Raw genomic sequence first — 16,593 nt, 5'->3', positions numbered from 1 at the left:
AACCTCAGAACACAAAAAGGGAACAAACCATTGTATACAGATTTAAAAGTGCGCAAAGCAACGAACAGTCACCCTCTGAAACAGCTGAGGTTATCACAACCATTGTTTCTGTAAATACACAGGAACAGTCACCCACCTCAAAAAGATTAGTATATTCAAGGGACCAGTGTATCTACTCTGGTCAAAAGAATCCATGCTTCGTACTGATGTCCACAATTCTTTTTTATTCCTCTCACAATCATGGAGCACTGTGAAAACTAGAAACGAGTAAAATAATATCAATAGCACATATGACATCCATCTCAGCCACTTATTTCTTTTCACAAGGTGCACAAGTGCTTAACAAATAACAGCATAATGTTTTTACCTTGTACGCCTTGTAAAAACAGTAGTAGAAAAGTTGTAGATTCGTGCTCTTGTGGGGGAGACGTATGTTATCCACCACCTCGATAGCTAGCCGAGAGTTCGAGGGTCACTAGAGCTGCCGAGAACGCATGAACTACTTACGGTAGGACGTTTTGCCAAAGTAAGACGTTTTGTCAGAACACCGAGTCCTCAGGAGGATGCAGCCCATGAATTTGGACACGATCTCAGATGCACTTCTGGTGTTGTCATGGCAACCCACACAAACATTTCAGCGTCAGCTACAATGAGGCGGAGCCCTTACTGAGACACTGAGCTCAGGTAGAGTGAAAGACAACATTTTTCCGCATCCAAAACAGCAGCGCTGTTCCTGTGACCTCTAGTAAAGCCTCTACTTGGGAAAAGGGAGTCTTTCATCAAAGCATCCTGCAGAAGTTGAATAAAAATATGCAAATGTTTAAATGATGCAACTTAATGAAGGCTGACAGCAGTTGTACTATTTTACATTGCAGCGAACAGGGGTGACCATTATTTTCAACGTTTTTCCAGCATTTTTCACATTGAAAGTGAAATAATATAAATAATGTGTCAATTAAATTGCGTTAATATTTAAAAATACAAAAACTACAGCTTTGTTCACAAGCCAATAAAAATGTACTTGGGCCAGTGGTAAATGAAAATAACACTTATTCAGCACCTGGTTGTTGCGGCTGCATCAGGACACCAGATGTTCAGCCTCCATCCTGTAGGCAGACTTATCCCCGTCTGAGAGGAGTCCAATAATGGTGGTGTCATCTGCAAGCTTAATTAATTTGACAGACTGGTGGTTGGAGGTGCGGCAGTTGGTGTACAGGGAGAAGGGCATAGAAGAAAGAACACAGCCCTGAGGGGAGCTCGTGCTGATGGTCCGGGAGTCCAAGACATTCTTCCCCAGCCTCACTGGTTGCTTCCTGTCCGTCAGGAAGTCAGTGATCCACCGGCAGATGGGATCAGGCACATTCATCTGGGAAAGCAATCCTTGAAGAAGGTCTGAAAGGATGGTGTTGAAGGTAGAGCTGAAGTCCACAAACAGGATCCTAGCATAGATTCTGCAGGACAAAGTGTAGGGCCATGTTGATGGCATCGTCTACAGACCTGTTGGCTCTGTATGCAAACTGCAGGGGGTCCAGGAGGGGGGCCGTGAGGGTCTTAAGATAGGAGAGAACCAGGCGCTCAAAAGACTTCCTGACCAGATGTCAGAGCCACAGGTCTGTAGTCTTTTCGTCCAGTGATCTTTGGCTTCTTGAAAGCTATATATGATATAAAAATTATATAAAAACTGTTAATCAGCAAAAGAAATGATATCATAGTTCTTGTGTTGATATTTTGATACCATGGTAGCATTTACAGGATATTGTTTTGTAGTGATATTATACAGAAAAGAGTTACTCAATAAGGCCCATTTACTAGTTGTTTTTCTCTTTCTCTCTGACCCAAGAATTGATGTGTAAAACTCACAGGCTGGTACCCCAAGGTCGAAAATACCACAGAGACGAGACCACTTCCTTACTCCCATCCTCCCTTCTTTATCTCTTAGAAAAAGGCTCGTTAAAGGCCAGGTGGTTTGTTTCAGAATTCACTAATGAAAGAACTCTGTATTCTATGTCTAGGAGTGTATTTTGCTGGAATGATCATAAATTGTAGCTGAACTGATAAACTACACAAAGGATACTTCTTTGCTCACAAGGCAGGAAGACGTTTCCTTATTTGGTCTGTACCGGTTTGAACTGAGAACTTGCTGACACACGAACCTTTTTTTCCTCTATATAAGCTGTTTTGTACTGAATAAACCTTTGAGTTGATTTTGGAAGAGCAACCTGAAGCAGTCTGTGTTTCCTTGTTCTCCCAAGCTACTCCCGGCGCTGTAACTAACCCAGCTGAACGGCATACTTGAGTGTTACTTTGAATAATTAGGAATCTAATAAAGAAAGGACAGAACTCTGCTTATTGGTGCTCGTGCCTTGGAGGGAAACCGGGACGGAGATTTTCTCTTCAGTTCTTATAAAGAAAGCCTCTATCAATCAAACACCAGCAGTGTAGCAATGTTGTTCACTTACACTGTATATAAAACACTGATTTTGGCTACATCCAGTTTTTACTGTATTATAAACATTTTTTACCATGAAGAGTAAAGTGTTTGGCATTTTTGTCATTGTTATTGAGCTCAGAGATCAGGCCCAGCCCAGTATCTACCTGGTTATGAGCAAGGAGCTGGAGGTGATAACTCAACAATAACCAGGCCATGCATGCATGGATGGATGCATGGATGGATCAGTTTGTAGGCTGTGTGTGGTCAGCAGCAGGCTGCTGGGTGTGGACCAAGAGGGAAAGCCCAGCATGTGAAACCCATCAGCAGAAGGCCAGAACAAAGGTGCACAGACAAACGCAGCCCAGACACTCAGGCAGGACGAGTAAAATAAATGGCAGCAAACACAGTATGATGTGGTAAAATGTGCTTTCTTTCACAAACAGATAGCACAAACAAGAATCACAAGAATCTCCTTTGTGGTTCTTGTTTTTCTTTTGAGTACATTAATAAAAAGTTGAAATAAAGTGGCAATAAAATTCATGCACTGAAGACCACACGAAACCCTAATTCACCCTACTACCTGTTGCCTTCACATTCCATTTGCATCCCTTGTCCACAGAATCAAAAATGACCCTTCTTCACTAAAGATCGAACATAAAGCAATTGCATTTTAAATGGAAGCCCATTTTGCATTAAGAAACACTATCAGCAATCAGAAATTGTGTATATCAGAGTTCTCTGTTTTTACTGTCCTGAAAACTGCATTAATTCAGTGGATGCGGTTAGGTTCAAAACAACGTAATATAAGAGGGCAACCAATTCAATCTAAGAGGGATCCAATTTTTATCCATTCATGTACCAGCTACTGGCTTTTTGCTGTTATGTTCTCATATCGCGTGAGAGTTTATTTGCCAGGTGTCAGAAGTCTAATAATAAAGCTCCGGCACAACGTGGTCGAAGTTACCCGCATATCGGATCGCATCATGTCAGTGAAGATCGACGCCGACCCGACCGTCCTACGGATTATCTCCTGCAGGGACGTGCAGAGAGGTTTAAAGGGGCGGGTGCTCAAAGTTAAAAAGGGGCACATTGAACCATGCTGAATAACAACAACACACATTCATCAAGAATCTAATATGGGAAGGGCAGGGCTGTGTTGATCTGAGACTGTAGACATTAAAAAGTCCACAGGAGAGATGGTAGCTGATTAAACAAGTTTCATGAGATAATAACAAAATGCAAAGATTGGTGACAGCGCTTGGAACCATAAGGCAACGAAAAACTGTGACATAAACTCGGCTCTGCCTGTGAATCACTCTTTGCTTCTCTTCTTCCTTCCTTCCCATCATTTCATATATCACTCTCCACTTGCTGTCTATCTGAGAACAAGGCACAACTTGCTATTGCAATAAACTATAATCTAATTATCCACACCTAACAACTCTTGCACTTAATCTATAATAAAATGATGACAGCAAAATGTTATAGCCCTGCCTTTAGTAGCCTCATACAGCTCCTACTATTTCCTCCTCATGTCCTTACCAGCCATGTCTGCACAATGTTATATCATGAGTAATATTTTTTTAAATCCAGCTAAATAAAACACACACATGCACACACAGTGACATTTTAGACCTTCTTCAGAATACTGTATATACTATGGGCATCCTTAAATTATTATTTATTACTAGAGCTACAATAATAAAGCAATGAGGAGGGGGAAGTAATAAATATGAAATAATGTATTTATGATGATTCCATTTGTTTCACTATCCACTCTGTGCAGGGCAAAGCTTATTACATTTTTAAACTGTAGAGATACAATCATTTTACTGCTGTAAAATCCAACTTTTGTCTTATTTAAAATATAAATCTAATATAATCTGCTTCTTAATGTATGTTCTTTAAAATACAGCGTGTGTTTTTTAATATATTATAATTATAATAATTATTATGTGGACATGCATATTAGATGGTTTTTTAGTGAAATATAATCCCTCCAGAAAGGCAGGAAATGCCCAGAAACTTACTTTAAAACTAAATATGTTCCCTAAAACGGTGACAGAGCTACAGACCCATGACAGCCTTACACAGGTAGCCAGCAGCTATGACCAGCACTACTTGTGCAGTTAATAAAAGGACAGGTAATGTTTGTCACGCTGTTGCACACACAGCACGCTCGTTTGTTTCAGTTCGTCAGTTGCAACAAGACAGCTTACCAACGTGTATGTAATAAGCTAATACTCCTGTGTGCTACACACTACAGTGTGCGCTGTACACCTACTTACTGGGTTTGTCGCATCAGTCTGTGTCTCTGAGTTAACTTGTGTTTCTCCTGCAGCTCCGGACCGCAACAAATGCGCGTGCTCTTTGTGAGCTCGTTCCCGGCTCGTAACCAGCGCGTTCTGCCGTCGAGGGCGATCATTGGTTAAATGTGATCATGTGACTGATGCAAGCCAGATCCTTTTATTTAGCAAAACTATGATTAATAGTTAAATATTATTGTTGAGGGGCACAGACAGGACTCCGCACGCACACACACATAAAATAAATAAATAAATAAATAAAAAAAATTTAAAAGTTGCCTCAACAAAAGGGCACTTTGGGCACTCATCAGGAAAGGGGCGGGTGCTCAAGCCCCTCTAGCCCCCCCCCTGATCTCCTGCTATGCACCACAGACCAACTGCCCCGACGAGGAGAAGACAGAATTCTGGCGCGCCCTCGACGACCACCTGCAAACGATTAGCCCTGAGGAACACGTGGCGGTAGGCGGCGACCTAAATGGACATGTAGGCAAGGGGAGAAACGGATATCACCGATTCCATGGCGGCCAAGGATTTGGGACCAGAAACGACGAGGGTTGCCGGGTACTGGACTACGCAGAGGCCCACGATCTTGCCGTGACCAACACCTTCTTCAAAAAGAAGCCGGCACACCTCATCACGTACTCCAGCGGCGGCAGAGACACCCAAATCGACTACTGGCTAGTCCGAAGACCCCATCTCAGCCTAGTCACGAACGTAAAAGTCATACCATCAACCAATATTGGCCCTCAACATCGGCTACTTGTGATGGATCTCCGACTCAACCTTGGCCAACGACGACGAAGAACACCAACCACGACGGTGGAGAAGATCAAGTGGTGGCGCCAACCTGAGGGATCCAATTTTTATCCATTCATGTACCAGCTACTGGCTTTTTGCTGTTATGTTCTCATATCGCATGAGAGTTTATTTGCCAGGTGTCAGAAGTCTAATAATGAATAAAGTTCAGGATATGCTTAAAAACTCACCTCAGTATAGCCGTCATCAGAAGGAAGTGCGCTTCACTGACTCATCAACTTGTCTCAGGCTTTCCACAAAGTTTCACAGTTGACCTTAAAGTAAGATGCTGCAAGCTTACCTTGCAGTGTATTACTTTTTAAGGTCTAAAGACCTTAAAGTGCGCTATAGATTGAAGTGATTTGAACTGACAACAGGGCTAATTCAGCACTTCAAGTTAACATCAATAAAAGTTTTTAAATTTATTCTGATTTCCGTTTGTTTTCATTGCCTGTGCTATCTGTTATTTAGTTCAAATTGTGGGTAGATAATGCTGTGCTGTCATGTGACCTGTTCTCTCATGTGTGCCTTTCTCTTGTTTTGTATGTATTTCTCGTTTGTTATTTATTCCTATTTTATTCCTGCAATTGGTATGGAATTCATTTTTAAAAAAAATTGATCAGTGTTTTGAAATTAGATGTGATGAAGATGTGACCTTAATTTACAAAATCAACATCATGTTGGATTCAATGAGACATGAAACTAGTGCATGAAACAGGTCTCAGTAAATGTTCTCATAGACTGCAATACACTGCCCCCTGCTGGTCATTATAAAGTCTGCAGATGTCATTTGACATGAATGTCATATTTGTGAAACAAAATAAAGGACTCTGTAAAATAAATGAAAATCAAATATTTATATACAGAATATTTATGTACAAATGCTGAAAAAGACATTTGAACAAGATGCACACCCAGTAAAATTAAAAAAAAAGAAAAGAAAAGTCAGTTTTATCATGTGACTATCATGCTGTCATTTCTGCACAATGCACTTTACACCAGATCAAAATAAAACACTGTGAGGTCGTTCTAACCGGAAGCCCAGAGAGCTTCGACAATGCAGCACAATGCCCTGAAGCATCAGCATCAAAATATACTTCAAGTACCAAAAAGTACTCATTGTGCAGAATGCCCTATTTTTGAATAGCTGGACATTTAATTACTTTATCACCAGCTGTGACTACAGCTGATAATCAACCATGTTTCATAGGGATGTGACTACATTTAGAAATGTCACGCATTTTTAGGTATAAAGCAAAAGATGCAATGAAATAAATAAGCTATCACATATTAATCCAAATGAATTCACTGAAATACATCTGCACATTTCTGCAGCCTGACTTATTACACACGTGAACACAGTACACATTTGTTTACTGCAAGCTTGTTTCAGAGATGTGATGCAGTTAAATCTGTATGCGTCTGTTTCCTTGTAGTGTTAGTAGAGATGGTGAACCTGACACAATCCTGTGTTTGGTGTGAAGGAAACCAGTTAACAGCCGGTTTAGTAAAATTCTCTTGAACTCATGGAAAACTCATCGTCGTCTCAAAGTGAGCAGCTGAAGCGTCCCGTGTGATCAGAGGTCCTCGTCATCCTCGCTCACCATGACGTCGAGCTCTTTGTCTTTCCGTACGACGCTCTCGGTGATGAACTCCTTGTGCTGCTCCTCCAGCTCACGCAGCTCTGCCTGCAGGCGCTCCAGGTGGAGCACTCGCCGGTTCCTCAGCAGCCGGCTGGGGAATGGGTTCATGTCGTTGAAGGCGATGCTGGTCAGCTTCCTGCATGGACACACGCAGGTGGAAAGGACTCGATCACCAACACAGAGGAACTGGAAACTGATCAGCTTGAGTGTTTCTGTTTTATGCTGCTTGATACTTCAGGTACTGCAGTTTGAGCAGGAAATACTGGACTGACTGGACCACATGTATCCGAGAGCTGCAGATACTTAAAAATCTTTAAATCGTTGTTACTGTGATCAGGGAAATTTAAACTTCTCACAAAATTTCAGTAAAAAGGGTTTGAAGCTCAAAGATTCAACAGCCACATCCGCTACACTTCTGCGAGTGTAACAGCTCGTAGATTAAGGCGGGTGGAGGCGAGTGCGTACCTGGCATTGGAGACGGTCTTTGTGAAGAAGCGTAGGTACTGGTAGATCTCCACGCTGTCGTGAATCTTCAGGATGTCGTCCTCTTTGTATTTGAACAGAGCCAGAGTGTATCTGAAGATCACCTGCAGCACAGACACGCATTTCATAACAGGACACTCACGCCACACAATTAATTGGAAACTTTGAGGAGGTGAGTCATAAAATTACTCTTTCAGTTGTGGTGCAGTTGGGCCCTTTACTCATTACAGCTCTGATCGATTTCCAATAAGCCACTTGGTTCCTCAGTTGCCAGATAATATTAACTTACTTGGTAGTTGAGCTTTAAGTTTAAATTAAACTTTTGGGTTGGATCTACGTGGCTGAAGCTGTTGTCAGCATTTATCCCTGTGTGGTATATATTTCTGTGTCTGAACTGTGATTTTATTTCCTGAGACAAACGATGTAAAAGCTGCGCTGCATTTGTCACATTGCAGAAACAAGCCCAAAGGCATTGTCCCGCTCATCGTCTGGATTTACGCTGCTTGTGGTAGACTGTGAGGTCGTTACTAGAATGATCTGCTTTCCCACTCCTATTTCATGTCACATGACAGTTCCCCATGCTTAGTAAACAATGTCTTATTACTCCTAAAATGTAAATAAAGACATCTAAAGGTGAAAACAAAATCATTTTTGTTTCCATGGACACTACTGTGGTGCATTCAAGTGTTGTCTGCATTTCTGTCATGGTGTGTTCGGGTGTATGGTACCTTGGTACCCTCATACAGGAAGGCGTCCCACAGAGGCATCAGGATGTCGCTGGGCAGACTCTCCACAAAAACCACCAGGAACCAGTTGAAGGTGACCAGAGAGACGTCAATGTTGTGATCCTCAAAGTGAGATGCCAGGCGAGGAAGCTTCTCCGCCATGAAGTCCTTCAGCACGCGCTGGTCCGCCTGAGCACAAAGACTCACAGAGATCAGCCTCACTGATCACTAAAACAGATCACAGCAGGCAAGCAGGTGAGTGTGTCTGCTGACCTGAGAGGCCACCAGATTCTTGGTGTAGTAGTCCTGAGGCATGATGGCTTCCACCACTGCCACCAGACACCAGAAGGCGTCTTCGTCACTTTGGAGGACCAGCAGAGCGAGGGCCGCTAACCTGTGGACATTGATGGAAGGTGAGGTTCTGCCTGGAAGGCGGGTCCACATAAGAACTCAGATATAAAATTTATACTTTTGTTCTGACCTGTTGAGTACCTGGCAGTAGCCAATGGCAGGGTTATGCCCGGAGAAGGCCAGAAGGATGCGGCGGAGCTGCTGGAGGGCGGGGCTGGAGGGCGGGGCTGGACGGCGAGGAGAAGTGCTGATTGGTCGTCAGGGTTCGGTGAAGGTCCAGCTGGACCTGCCTGGAGGCAGGATTAGGAGCTGTCCGACTCTTCTCACACAGCTGGAAACAGAACAGGATTACTGAGTGCTCGCCAGCATTCCCAACAGGAAGAAGGAGGAGCCACCTGTGCTCAGGTGCGGATAAAGCACTCTCTCTCTCTACAGCTGTACCTGCTGATAGCGTTGCGTGTGGCACTCTTGGCTTGTCAAAGTTCTGGCTCGGACCAAACAGCGCCACACTCTCTGCCGATACTCCCGAGGGACGCCTTCACGCACCAGAATTTTGAGCTCAGGTGAGATGATGAAGTCATCGTCGGACCTGCCTGCAAGGTACTGAACCCAGCGGCTCAGCAGGGAGTGCTCCAGACCCTCCTACAGAGACAATGATGTATGATATAAAAAGAGGATAACCATTATCTGTTAAGCATTATGTTACAATGTAACATAATGTAAAATTGTAACATTGTAAACATAATGTTACAATTTTACATTATGTTACAGTTTAACATAAAGTAAAATTGTAACATTATGTTTACAATGTTACAATTTACAAATTGTAACATTGTAAACATAATGTTACAATTTTACATTATGTAACAATTTAACATAATGTAAAATTGTAACATCGTAAACATAATGTTACAATTTTACTTTATGTTACAGTTTAACATCATATAAAATTGTAACATTATGTTTACAATGTTACAATTTACAAATTGTAACATGATGTTACAATTTTACATGATGTTAAATTGTAGCTGTTAAGGGTGGTGAGTTAGCGAACCTAGACGCGGACCTCTCGTTTAAGTTGAACAGTGTCTTTATTTACAGTGAAGCCAAAATCAATCCACAGTTATCCACAGTGCAAGTCCCTTCAGTGCTCCTCTCCCCGTCTCCCCTCGTGTGTCCACAAAACTCCCTAGAATCAGTGAAGTGTCCCCTTCCGTCTCTCCGTCTCGATCGCGTCCAGGCTTAGTAGGCAGCTCAGAGCGGCAGCACTTACGGGTCGGAGGTCTCCCGTTGCTACGCGACCGCGTAACAATCGCAGCGGAGAAAAAGCGGAGCGAGAGAGGAGAACAAAAAAACACACACACACACAGGTCGACCGGTCGGGGCACCGTCCGACTCTGACAGTAACATAATGTAAAATTGTATTATGTTTACAATGTTACAATCCCTACCCTCACCTATGGCCACGAGCTGTGGGTAGTGACCGAAAGAACGAGATCGCGTATACAAGCGGCAGAAATGAGCTTCCTCCGAAGGGTGGCTGGCCTCTCCCTTAGAGATAGGGTGAGAAGTTCGGCCGTCCGGGAGGGGCTCAGAGTAGAGCAGCTGCTGCTCCACATCGAAAGGAGCCAGCTGAGGTGGTTCGGGCATCTGACAAGGATGCCCCCTGGGCGCCTCCTGGGTGAGGTGTTCCAGGCATGTCCCACCGGGAGGAGGCCCCGGGGCAGACCCAGGACACGCTGGAGAGATTATATCTCTCGGCTGGCCTGGGAACGCCTCGGTGTTCCCCCGGATAAGCTGGAGGAGGTGGCTGGGGAGAGGGAGGTCTGGGCCTCTTTGCTTAGGCTGCTGCCCCCGCGACCTCGGATAAAGCGGATGAAGATGGATGGATGGATGGATGTTACAATTGTAAAATTGTAACATTATGTTTACAATGTTACAATTTCACATTATGTTAAATTGCAACATAATGTAAAATCGTAACATTAAGTTTACAATGTTACAATTGTAAATATAATTTACCCAATTAATTCTGTCATAACAGAAGTATGACTTCTCTGTGTTATTAATCCGTATTAATATCATAGGGAGATTAATATCCCTACAATATTAAGCATCAGACTTTATCAAATTTTCTAAAAACTTTTTTTGTTGGATAGTGTAGCGCAGCTGGATAGTGTAGTGGTAATACTACACATCTTTGGAGTCGCACGTTCGATTCCCACCCAGTATCCAGTAAGGGTCCTGGCTAGACCCCTCATGCTAACCAAAAATCCCTGGAATGGTGCGGCTATGTCTGCAGTCTCTCCGCTTAAATTTAGAGCTTGCTTGTTTGTTAAATGTATTATTTACTGTTTTTAGTTTACTCCATGATGGGGCTGGATATCGGGCGTCCTGCACCACCCATCCGGTCTGGAGCATAGCGAAACCATTTCTGCACTGTTTGAACGAAGGTAAACTCAGAAACTGCCCCCACCTGCTGAGTCAGGCCATCTAAGACAACAAAAAAACCCAAAAACAAACAAACAAAAAAACAGTAAAAAAAAGAGGGGTTCAATTAGAGTTCAAATATGAATAACCTCTCGCCAAAAGTCTTTAACAGCTAGAAAGCTGGCAAACTACTAAGCTGATCAACATGAAAGGCACAAGGTGGAAATCAGCAAACTGCTGCCTCACTTTGTTCACCTGTGCTCTATATTTCATGGTCCGGTTGGCTGCAGGACCAAACATTTGGCCTTACACCTTATTTCTTTATGTTTTGCTTCCAAGGTGCCAGACTTGTAGGTAACTTTTTACACTGACATGACCTCAGCAATAGTTTCCAGTCTTTCAACTTCCTTGGGCTTTGGCTGCTTTTTTACTCATTTTCAGTCCAGTCCTTCTACCTGACCATTTTCAGAGAACTCTAAGGAGCTTGGGGGAAAAAAGCAACCGGACTTCTTTAACTTTTTTGAAGACGTTTCGCCTCTCATCCCAGAAGCTTTTTCAGTTCACTGAAGCCTCATAAGAAAGTGACACAATGACATTTAGATAATAAAACTCGCCAAAAATGCACCTTAAGAGCACTGTCTCTTTAAATACCCTCTTTTGCTTGGTCTGCTCCTTATTTTTTCCTCATTTTTTCTTACTTTGGAGGACCAGCAGAGCGAGGGCCGCTAACCTGTGGACATTCATGGAAGGTGAGGTTCTGCCTGGAAGGCGGGTCCACATAAGAACTCAGATATAATATTTATATTTTTGTTCTAACCTGTTGAGTCCCTGGCAGCAGCCAATGGCAAGGTTGTGCCAGCCAGCAGGATGCTGCTGAAGGGCGGGGCTGGAGTCTGAAAGTAAGAGCTCGTTTAGACTCTATTCTGTGAACAGGCTTGCTCCCACGAATATGTGAATTCATCTGTAAAAGAGTTTAACTCTAATGCACCTGTTCCTCCTGCTCCCTGCTGCAGGGCGGCCTGTTGGACTACGAATGCCAGTGCGGAGCTAAGAAGATCAAAGAGGAGCTGTTGTTCTTGAACCTGCCAAAGTGAGTAACCTCAAATCGGTCCCCAAAGGCCTCAAACCACCACAGTTCAGTCGGTGTCAGTTTTGTTCATGTCATGTCCTCCTTGCGTCTTCCTTTGAGCCTCTCCTCTTTGTCTCATCTCTTTCAGTGTGCTGATCCTCCAGCTGAAGTGGTTTACGTTCACTCCATCGTTCACCGTGGAGAAGAAGAACAGCCCCATTGTTCTGACACAGCAGCTGGTGATCAGCCAGGACACAGCCTTTACTGAAGAGGTAAGGGAAAAGGCACACCGTTCATTTCAAGTATGGATGGAGCCCATTTCTAAGCTAACGGGTGGTGCCGCTGCCCTCTCCCAGGAAACTGCTCGCTATTTGTTGGTCAGCGTGATCAGTCGTTTGGGCTCCGCAGCTTACAGCAGTGAGTGGGTGCTTTCAGACACATGTGCTGAATGCAGGTCAACTTTGAAAGTTTATGAGACGTTAATAAGTGCGCCTTCTCCTCTCAGGACATTACGTCTGTGACGGCGTTCACCAGATGAGCGGAAGAGACGACGTCACAGACAGCCGGCTCACGTACGATGACGAGTTGGTCTGCCAGACCACGTGTGAGTCTGTGTGTGAGCAGCGGCAGAGAACAGCTTACCTGCTATTCTATAAAAGACAGGTGACGTCTCCCAGCAAACAGTCAGCATGTCTGTGCAAATATTCAGTGTAACTTGTAGAAAAACCCTCACACTCAGTTTATTTGTGTTTTTCTTTTTCTATTTCTTACTTTCTTTGCCGCACTAGAAAGGCAGCAGAGTCGGGACTCAGATCTGCAGCAACACCTTCATTGTTATTGTTATTATTGTTGTTAGTACTGTTGTTGTTATGATTGATATTGTTACTGTTATGATCAGTTTTATTATTATTATTATTATCATTATTAATTTTTTAATACATTTGTTTATCTTTATTATTATTAGTAGTAATGTTGTTGTTTATGTTGTTATTGTTATTATTATTACTGGTATTTTTGACATTATTATTATTATGTTGTTATTGTCATTATTAGTAGAAGTAGTATTAGTTATATCATTTTTATATCAGCCTGGAGTGAACAACATGGAAGCATGGATCCATCCTCCCTCACATTCACAATTCAGGCTGCTGGTGTAATCGTGCGGGGGATATTTTCCTGGTACACTTTGGGACCTTTAAATGCTACAGTCTGAGTATTGTTATGACCACAGTGTACCCTCTTCTGATGGCTGAAAGTAAAAGGGGGTCCAGTACCGGTTCCGGTACCAGGCCTACTGACAATTTAACATAATGTAAAATGGTAACATCGTAAACATAATGTTACAATTTAACATAATGTAAAATGGTAACATCGTAAACATAATGTTACCATTTAACATAATGTAAAATGGTAACATTGTAAACAGAATGTTACCATTTAACATAATGTAAAATGGTAACATTGTAAACAGAATGTTACCATTTAACATAATGTAAAATGGTAACATTGTAAACATAATGTTACCATTTAACACAATGTAAAATGGTAACATTGTAAACAGAATGTTACCATTTAACACAATGTAAAATGGTAACATTGTAAACAGAATGTTACCATTTAACACAATGTGAAATGGTAACATTGTAAACAGAATGTTACCATTTAACACAATGTAAAATGGTAACATTGTAAACAGAATGTTACCATTTAACACAATGTAAAATGGTAACATTGTAAACAGAATGTTGCCATTTAACATTATGTTAAATATAACTAACGGATTTACTTTACCAAATGGACCATCCCGGCCTTGCCGTATTGGTCTATTTGATTCACCTTTGTTTTTATTGTTTATTTTATTTTCACTTGCTACACATAGGACAGACATGACTGGGGGAAAGAAAGGGGAGAAAGAAAGAGGGAAAGAAAAACAGCAGGGAAGAGGAATGGTGATAAAGGGCAAAAAACAAAAACCAACAAAACAAACAGATAAAAAATATATATATCAGTCACTTCAACTCAAAGAAGTCCAGACGCTTTTCTTTCCAAGCTTCTTTGACTGACTGTTAGGACAACTTATTTATTGCAAGCATGCAGTACAAGAATAACTCGATGTTTCTGACTTTGCATTACGAATTGTTTACCCACTGACAAACATTTCAAATTAAATTAAATTCAAAAACAATTTGTGGTAACCTGATTTTAATTCAAAAAGAATCATTAACAACACTTCTTGTAATGGTGTCAAAATCAGCCCAACTTTTATTTTCAAATGCAAAAAGTAAAAGAAAATGAGCCAACATACTGGACACATATAGTTGTCAATATAATTGTTTATAAACAATTATACTGTCATCATTGTTACAGATATGGAAACTTTATTAACAATTTGTCCAAGTAAAAAAATGCCCTGCTAATTGTTGGGGTTTTCTCTCCTCTAGTCCTTTCCTTTAAGCTCTTCTTTACATCCCCCCAACCCCACCTTTTCTTTTTTCTTAATAATATAACAATAAAAACAATTGGCTGCATTTTAAATGTGTCAGATCAATGTCTTTATTCAAGAATACATGAAATGGTAATAGCTGCATGTGTGTTTGTGTGTGTGCATAATATGCATATGTGGCGGGGCGTGGCCTGCGGTGCCGTGCAGAGGAGGCGGACGCACCTGCACGGCATCCGCAATCACGCCCCGCCGAATTAAATATTGTACTGGGTCCTGTGGTTGTTGTTGTTGGTGTTATGTTGAGCTGGAAGCGGGAGAGCTGCAGCTCTGAGTGCGAATGTACAGCAACCGTGTAGGGATTAATAAAAGCATCAAAATGCCACTGGGTCTGCCGTGGTCGTTTACAGTGGTGCCGAAACCCAGGACGGGAGGCACGGCAGATCCAGGAGTGGGCCAGCAGAGGGAGGACCTGGCGAGAATGGTGGCCGAGCTGGCGGCCACGCAGCAGGAGCAGGCGGCGGTGTGGCGCCGCAGGCGGGAAGAGCTGCAGGACCAGACCGAACGCCACCTGCAGAGGATGGAGAATCTGGCGGCGCTGATCCGGTCCTGCCCGACACCACCGCCACCCCCACCAGCGCTCTCCAATGGCGCTGGAGTGGAGGAGATCCAGTCCGTGCAGGCGCCCGTGCCGGCCCCCAGGTTGCGACCAACTAGCACGCAGCCTGCCACAGCGCCTGTCCCCACACCTTGCGTGGGAGCCGCAGGGGCTCTGCAGGGCCCGGTGCCCGTTCCTGCGCCTCGGAAGAAGGCGGCGGAGCCGGCAGCGGTGGAGGCGGCGCCCGAGGAGCCGCTCCAGCCGGGAGAGACAACAGTGGAGGCGGCGCCCGAGGAGCTGCTCCAGCCGGTAGAGGCAGCGCCGGAGGCGCAGCGAGGGGAGCTGCTCCAGCCGGCAGCGGTGGAGGTGCAGCGTGAGCTGCTCCCACCGGGAGGGGCGGAGAAGCCGCGGGATAAGTCGGTGGTGCACGTGCTAAGGGAGTCCGCGCCACCGAAGCCCGAGGTTAGCGGGGTGAGCAGAGCGGCCTCACCTCCACCAGAGGCCGGTGCCTGCCGGACATCTGCCCAGCCGCCTGCGAGCTGGGGCGCACGACCGTACCAACAGCGCCGCGTCCACCTGCCACGCGGCCGACCTCCGGACCAGCTTCGCCGACGCTGCTGGGTTCGCAGGCGGCCACCTGAACTCACAACTCCCCGTCGCTTGGCCAGGGCCCGGGGGCGCCGACGGTCCGGGCTGATCCCCTCTCCCGCTCGCGGTGGGGGGAGTACGTTCGGCCGGATGGTTCCCCGGCCTCAGTCGGGCGATGGGGGTATGTGGCGGGGCGTGGCCTGCGGTGCCGTGCAGAGGAGGCGGGCGCACCTGCACGGCATCCGCAATCACGCCCCGCCGAATTAAATATTGTACTGGGTCCTGTGGTTGTTGTTGTTGGTGTTATGTTGAGCTGGAAGCGGGAGAGCTGCAGCTCTGAGTGCGAATGTACAGCAACCGTGTAGGGATTAATAAAAGCATCAAAATGCCACTGGGTCTGCCGTGGTCGTTTACAGCATACTTTACTTGTTGGATCCAAATCCCACAAGGAATCAAATAAAACAAGAAGACAAACAAAAACAAAACAAAAATATATTTCTCTCCCTTCCCAGGTCAGGTTCACAAAAGCATTGCAGCTCTTTATTCCTCTTGTACAGCTCCAGAGTCTGTCAGCCAAAAAGAAACTACTGAGGTTCCAACACCCAGTGTTTCTGTAAACACAGATGAAAATGAACAGTCATCCACATCTAAAAGATTTGTAGATTCGAGGGACCGGTATAATACATCTAGTACATCTTTGTTTAAACCTCAGAACACATAAAGGGAACAAACCA

The 16,593-nt window shown here is 44.0% G+C and overlaps 1 long non-coding RNA gene and 1 pseudogene across 1 annotated transcript; one reads left to right on the top strand and one right to left on the bottom strand.

Annotated features, from left to right (window-relative positions):
- Positions 1-6,686: 6,686 nt before the first annotated feature.
- LOC113009574 (TBC1 domain family member 2A-like) lies at positions 6,687-9,857 on the bottom strand (annotated as a pseudogene).
- Positions 9,858-11,919: 2,062 nt separating this feature from the next.
- On the top strand, positions 11,920-13,107 carry LOC113031774 (uncharacterized). The gene is made up of 5 exons (XR_003273779.1): positions 11,920-12,063; positions 12,178-12,254; positions 12,382-12,505; positions 12,739-12,896; positions 13,022-13,107. It is a non-coding gene; the product is annotated as an uncharacterized LOC113031774 (long non-coding RNA).
- Positions 13,108-16,593: the final 3,486 nt, after the last annotated feature.

Source organism: Astatotilapia calliptera, chromosome 2, assembly GCF_900246225.1.
Source record: "Astatotilapia calliptera chromosome 2, fAstCal1.2, whole genome shotgun sequence".
NCBI classification, from domain to species: Eukaryota; Metazoa; Chordata; class Actinopteri; order Cichliformes; family Cichlidae; genus Astatotilapia; species Astatotilapia calliptera.
This window is presented reverse-complemented; position numbering and strand designations above follow the sequence as displayed.